A 7,648-nucleotide genomic window follows, 5' to 3' on the forward strand; every position below is an offset into this window, starting at 1 on the left:
ATAGAAAATCTATTTTTTGTGTTCACAAAAATATATTATGCTAAAATTGACAGCGGTTTGGTTGATTGTACAGGCTGCCGAATACTGTTCTATATAAATATACGTAAATAAAAAATATATGTTTCGTATTAGGTTGACCTAAATCAATTGACAAATCTTAATATTTAAACGCAACCGATGATTTACTTGATTAGAATTTTTAGGCGATAGCGACGTGTTTACTAGGTAATTTATAATAATATATACATTTTTTTGATTTTATAGAAAGCGAATTATTTAACTTATTAATACTGTACTATATATAAGAGATTCGATAAAAAGTCGAACGTTAATTATTAGTTTTATATACTCGCATGTACCCATATAAAAAGTGTTAAAAAAGATAATAAGTGCATAAAAACTAAAATTAACCAATCGTTCAGATAAAAAATTAAGATAAATTTATAACTCTAGTTATTTTAATTAAAACGTTTTACGAATTGACTCGACTTTAATAAAATATTGAAAGAATATTGTTGATAAGACTATTGAAATTCACAAAAAAAAAAGCACCAATTATCGGAATCTATTGAGAAAAATAAAGTTGATTTTGTCGTTGGTACAACATGAGATTATAATCATCAATAAAAATAACGTCTATGACAACATATAGGATGCACCTTTATAATATAATATTTACACTGTTGAAAGATTGACTACAGGATAACTATCTACCTATACTAATCATATTCGTGTAAAGATATGTATAATGTGTAAACGATAAATCGAGTTCGATTATGTTATATTTATTACTATCGGCCAGATCTCGGGGATTGCTAATAATTTCTATAAGAATCATTTAAACAGGTTCGTCTATTATATTCATACATTATAATGGCCGCTTAGCCTACACAAACAAGGGTAAATAAAGAATCACCTCGTTATATCATATAGACATCGATATATTGTATAATATTATATATTGTTTATCGGGAACAATACATCATTTCGGACGAACACCACACAGCGGCATAATATTATATGGTGCAAACGTTTATACACGTCACAACACGCGCAACACACGATTTATCCAAATAAAAAATGTATGTTTCGCCTAGGGTGTACTCGAGGAGTAGGCTATATAGTAGTAACCAAGCCGCACATGTATGGCATAAAGTAGGTTTAGACGTATTACATAGTAGCCGACCGACCACGCCTAGACAATGTTATTATCATAGTTATTATATTATATATTTTTTAACGGGCGTTTACCTAGCTATTTTGTACGCGGCTTATTGAAAACGACCGAAAGCAGCGCGGTACGCGTTATCCTTTTTGAACGAATGCTATAAAACTCGTGTGGGTTTTGCTGATATTACGGGCACTCTGGGCGTGTGAAAACGTCTCGTCAAAGAATCGTAATTAGAATAATAATAATATATAGAATGCAAAAACCGATAGACGTTTAGTTGTTACCTATGAATTATTATGATATTAAATGGAAGAACTCGGGGCGAGAATAATAGCGTCATTTGCGTCCGACGGTGAACAAACGATTTCGATAGTATAATACTATTATACAATTATGCGCACCATAAAATTAATAGAGCATTTTTTTCGTTTTTGTGGGGGGAGAGTAGGAGTAGAGTCACTGTACTCAGTAGATATACGAGTAAGCATAATTCTGATTGAAAATATAATTGTTTTTTATTTCAGCATTTTACCATCATTCCAATTTCGGATTCTGAAGAAAGAATTTTTAATTTATTTAGCCATCTGGATATTCCGTTAACATTTACGATTTTATTAAACATATTATAACATTTTATATATGAATTACTTAGAACATTTCTAAACTTTACATATCATAATTTTTTGAGAGGAAATCTAGCGTAGGTATTATTGATAATTGACTTTTACAAAATTTTTTTTGGGATTTTTTTTATTCACAAATAATAAATTCAAATAAGAGTCAAAAAGTTTGAGAAATTCATATTTAAACGCTGATTGCAGTGATAGTTTTACTTAGGATCATTTTCAATAATTTTTATCAAAATACAAAATAATATACCTATTACACCCCCTCCTCATAGTAGCCAGCGTTTTATAGTTTATTCCGTCAGAATCAGTTAATTTTTGATGTACATAGAATTTACTGTTTCACAAAGAACTTACGAATACTAATTACAGTCCTCATACAGTATTATTCGTAGTGATGATTGTTAATTTATATTTAATTATTTAGGTATAGTTTATCAAACTTATAAATAAATCGTTGACTGTATAATTCAAGTACTTTAAATATAACATAAATTATAATGTGTATTGTGTATAGTGTATCTCTATGAATTTAATTATATAATAAATACAATTTAAATCAGATAATTGATGCATTCGAATTGAATACACAAATTATTTAAATTAGACTAACTCAAGTGTGCCGTATCATTGTAATTGAGTATTGACTTTTCTCCGAACAAAATAATATAGTTATTAATCACAACACAAATGATTTTCGAGAAAAAACATCATCATTACCTACGATTAGTAGATAGTAACTAATTAATAGTAATTGTATTAATATGTAAAAATAACTACTTTCGTTTGGATAATTGTACGTGTCAATAATGAATAATGCCAACTCGGCTTTCAGAACTCTATTCATACTTTCGTAAATAGTGTTCACTGTAGTGGTACTCCAGTGTTTGGGTACTAACCAAAAACGGGTGCCTCAATAAATGTGTACAATGCGAGCACATTATTTGCATTTATGTGTCACTGCTGCACAATGTACAGTAGGTATCTGCCTTTGTAGAGCATCAGAGTATAAACCAAAATCATTATTATTGATTTATTTTTCGAAGGCTGTTTCGGTTTATAATTTTTATTGCGGTGCAGAACAAGAAAAATGTTTGAAAAGTAGACGTCGTCACGTAAGTACTCGGTTTAAACATAGTAGATAACGTCGTACCAATATGGACGTACATAAGGCATAACTATTCAGATAGAAAATCGAAATTTCGAAATGCACACCGATCTTAAATGCGCGATCGACCGGTTCTGTTGCGAGTCCGATAGATATTAGAGAAATGGGTTATTATATTATTATTATTATTATATATTTTATATAGGTATTACCTATATTCTATGTGTTTATCGCTTGTGGTCACGAAAGAGAATGGACACATCGCGGTGGTCGTGTTTATTAATAATTCTGCTTACCGCTATTCGACTGTAAATAATTAATAATATAGCTACTTAATAAATGTATAATATAATTTTATTATATGCATACAATGTATTACATATTATAGGAAAAGAAAATATTAGTATATAATAATATAATACCTACTACGATGAGCGACCAGTGTATATTATAGGTTATCCTCCTGCATTATTATGCGGTGTGTAGGTAAATATATAATATTTCTCATGATAGAAATAATCATTATTACTATCATAATTAGGTATGATATGTAATTTGATCATGGTATTACAACTGAAATCAAAATTTATTTGTTTAGTTCCTATAATAGTAGGTAAGTAGTGTATAAGTAGTTAATCTATGTATTTGTATTATATATTGTATTAGATACTAGATAGGTATTCATCAGAATTGTTTTATGTTAATCAGTTATCACTAACAATAATGTTTTAGAATTTTCGATATTTTCACTTTGAAAATAAAATTCGCGTTGACTACATTAAAAATAGCCATTACCTATTTTACAATGTAAGACAAAAATATTTGACATATAAAAAAACAAACCAACAGCTCAATTATACTATTTATAATAGGATTTGTTGACCACTATACTTTACTAGGTATGAGATTTTTCTATTTAAAAAATAAAATAAAAATATATTCGGGTCAAGTTTAAATTTGAATTTAGAAAACAACCATAATGGATTTAGAAAAGTATTAGCATTAATTTTAAGCATATAATTTAACGTGCATTATACTCTCATAACATCGCGTAGTATGCTTAATACTTCAAAAACTATGGAATTCTACAAACTCATTTTAGGTCAATTGTAAAATTATTAACATACTTTGATAATTAATTATTAGAATGTACGAAATTATGATTTGAGCAATTTGCTGTACATACCAAACAAATAATGAAAATTTCTCAGCTTGTATATTATAATGGCAAACAGTTTATTTTAATTAAAATGAAACATTATAATATCAATATATTATACATATAGGTTTAGCAACGTGTTTCATTTTTTCCTAAACTTTTTTTTCAATGACTTCACATAAATATGCTACCTGAATTTAAACACGTTTACCTCGAAACGACCGTCTACCTGTCAACCGTGTAATAATTTATGTCCCACGCAGCTCTCCTGTTTAGGCGTGAAAAAATACAGAAACAAAAGTCATACACATATATTCGCTGTCCCCTGCATATTATGAAGTGTTGTGCGATTCTTCCGTAGGACGAGCAATTTATCTCGCCCGCGTATCTATACCTACAGTGCTCTAAATTTAGGTCGACTAGTTGCTAAATTTTAATGCCAACCAAACTCAATGCGTATATTATAGTAGATACTACCCGCTGCGCTCAAAGTTCGAGCAGTGATCGCGTGAAATATAATAATTATTAATTGACATCGGTATAGGACGACGGAATGACGATTGAATAATGAGTCAAACAAAACGACTATTATATACAATACAGTGTATAATATATTATTATTCATTGTAAAACCGAAAGTGTTAGGTGAAACAAATTGTTACATGTGAAAAAAAAATTATCGATAAATCATTCGCATTCTTACCGTGAATATAATTTTCGATAATTATTTACCGATAAACAAATTGATACGTGTATAATAATTTCTTCGAACGCGTGTATTATAATAAAATGTATAATCAGCATTATCATGGCATTGATAGTGCGTTATTATGATAAATATTTACGATTGAAGGTCGAATATATTTAGGTGTACAGTTGTATTCGTTACTTAACATAAATCTATATTAACATATAGTACCGCATTGCGCATAGGTATTAGGTACACATAGTAACATAGATTCGGTTTTTTAAATCGCGAAAAATTTTATTACTGCAAGAGTTCAAATCGTACTGCTACGTTTAGTCGTGCTATTATAAAATATAAATAAATTATAATTATAATTATAATTAATTTATATATAAAAAAAAATAGTACCTATATGACTGTATGAGCAGGTATACTTGAAAAATGAGAATTACGTTTGATTATATTTCTATCGTTATAATAATATATACTAAACATAGGCGTGTCCAGACTTCAGACCAGAGGGTGCAACATGGCGCGTACCCTGCAGGGCTAAGGAGCTATAGACACCATTTTTTAATAATTTATGTTATTCTGCAATTCATCATTATTATATCTAATATGAACTAAAAAAATGTGATTTTCATTTCAAATTTAAATATTTAATCAATGAAAATAAAATTATGTTTAAATAATAAACATAATATTATAAGTAAATATGTTTGTATGTTAATTGATTACAAAATATGAAAATAATTAAAGTTCTAGTTATCGTTATTTATTTTTAAGATACGAACATTTAATTTATTCGTCACTCATCCCTTTCTGATAAAGTGATAACTGCTAAGTCCAATACTGGCTAAGTCTGCATAATATTATTCATTGCTTAAGTGTTATGTCTGAGCCTTTAGTGGGTGTCACCTGAAATTGCAAGGGGTGTAGAGTCTACCCTTTTCCCCTCTTTCGTGTATACGCCTATGATTCTAAAACAATAATTATAATTGTATGAAACAAATTTTATTGGAACTAAATAATATTGTTAATATATTTAATAAATTACTAATGTATTATATTACGTTGTGTCATGTTCATTTTTAAAATTTATTATTCACAATTCCTTAATTTAAATGTTTTTGGCAACGGCCTTTTTTAAAAAATTCTTATGATTTTTCACATACAATTATCCTTTGCAATGAATAATAATTAAATAATAAGTTTATTGTCTAACTGAAACCGATAACATAACAACACGGAGTAGATTCGAAAAAGTAACGTGTCAAAAAGTTTAAACTTAACAATATTTTAATGTAGGTAGTTATAGTATGTAGGTATTCTCCTGGAATCCGAGCCTGGTGACCGTTGTACGTCGTTTTTCCTTCGCATTCGAGTATAAAAACACAACGAGACAGTCACGTTGTATATACAACGTAATATAATCATAATAAATAATAATTATATATATGTTAATGTTTTATACGACATTACAAATCTATATAGATTATAGATGTACCGAGACAGTGCACACGTTTTCATTGCGACAGACAAGGATGGCAGCAACGAGTAACGACGACAGCGTATCATTTTTTGGGCTACAAAACGCACGCGTGAAAACTAAAAAATCAGTCTAAAAACCATAATATGTCATAATCGGGTTGTTAGTCGAACGGCAGGCATCCAACAAGACTCCGATGAATTAATATATAAAACACCATGTAGATCTGCACCGAGCGCCACATGACTGCATCATCCAACTATCGTGACATTCATGTTTTAATATTGTCATTTATTCTGTACATAATATCCAACTGGGTACATATTATTATTTTTAACATTTTTTTATGAACGCAGTAACAGTTGCGTGAAAATGTGGAATTTTTCTTTTTTTTTTTTTCAGACCAAGTACGATTATTTATACATAGTATACCTACTAATCACAATTCTATTTGTATACCTTATTTATTTATTTTTACATGAAAATGTTTTTCATACGTTTATAAAAAAAATGATTGTAATACCTAGTTTGTTTTCCATAACGTTTTTAAAAGTAATTGTTATTTGTACGACAAATTCTCTTGCCCAGACCTCATTGTTCTGTTATCTTTCAAAATATACATCACAATATGTACTTTATTTGAATACTATTATTGTATAGTAGTTATTCAAGAAATGATTCAAATGGTCTACGTATTAAATATTAGACATTCATCAATAATTTATGATATTAAAAACACAATTTAGGTATCAATTATATTGAAATATTAAATCAAGAATACATTTGTATTTTGATATAGTACCTATATATAAAAAATTATAGTAAAGTGGGCTTAGGTAATTACTTAATTTGACTATTCCACGCATTTGATATGCATAATATTTAATGTGCATCATAATAATTGTATTGTATGCACAGTTATCAATTCTATTGAATAAAATAATCATAAAAACTAACTGACGTATATTGATCAATGACTATTAATAAAATTATTATTAATTTATAATAATTGACCGTTGCATTAAAAATTGCTTCCTTATCACTTAAACAATAAAATATATATTAGCACATAGTAGTGTTGGTACAAGTGTTTACTTTTCAATATAAACTATGGAATTTATGCAAATTATTATAGTTTAGTTTCCGTATTTACAAGTGCTAAATACCAACTTAGAGAGTTTTTAAAACTGGTTTTATAGATTATTATATTTTAAAAAATGTTAGATATGATTATCTTTATATGTTCAAAATCAAGAAGTTCAAATATTTGCGTTTATTGAAAAAAATGTTTCATTTATTATCAATTATTTATGTTATTTTTAAATCTGACATTTTTATTTTATAATTACTAATATAAGTACCATTGTTAAATAAAATCTATACATCAGAATAAATTGTTATTGGTAA

The 7,648-nt window shown here is 28.0% G+C and overlaps 1 long non-coding RNA gene across 1 annotated transcript; it reads left to right on the plus strand.

Moving 5' to 3' along the window:
- The first annotated feature begins 2,659 nt into the window (after positions 1–2,659).
- LOC126550320 (uncharacterized) lies at positions 2,660–6,821 on the plus strand. Its single transcript, XR_007604384.1, has 3 exons — positions 2,660–2,774; positions 2,844–2,912; positions 6,247–6,821. It is a non-coding gene; the product is annotated as an uncharacterized LOC126550320 (long non-coding RNA).
- Positions 6,822–7,648: the final 827 nt, after the last annotated feature.

Source organism: Aphis gossypii, chromosome 2 (assembly GCF_020184175.1).
Source record: "Aphis gossypii isolate Hap1 chromosome 2, ASM2018417v2, whole genome shotgun sequence".
In the NCBI taxonomy this organism is placed as follows: domain Eukaryota; kingdom Metazoa; phylum Arthropoda; class Insecta; order Hemiptera; family Aphididae; genus Aphis; species Aphis gossypii.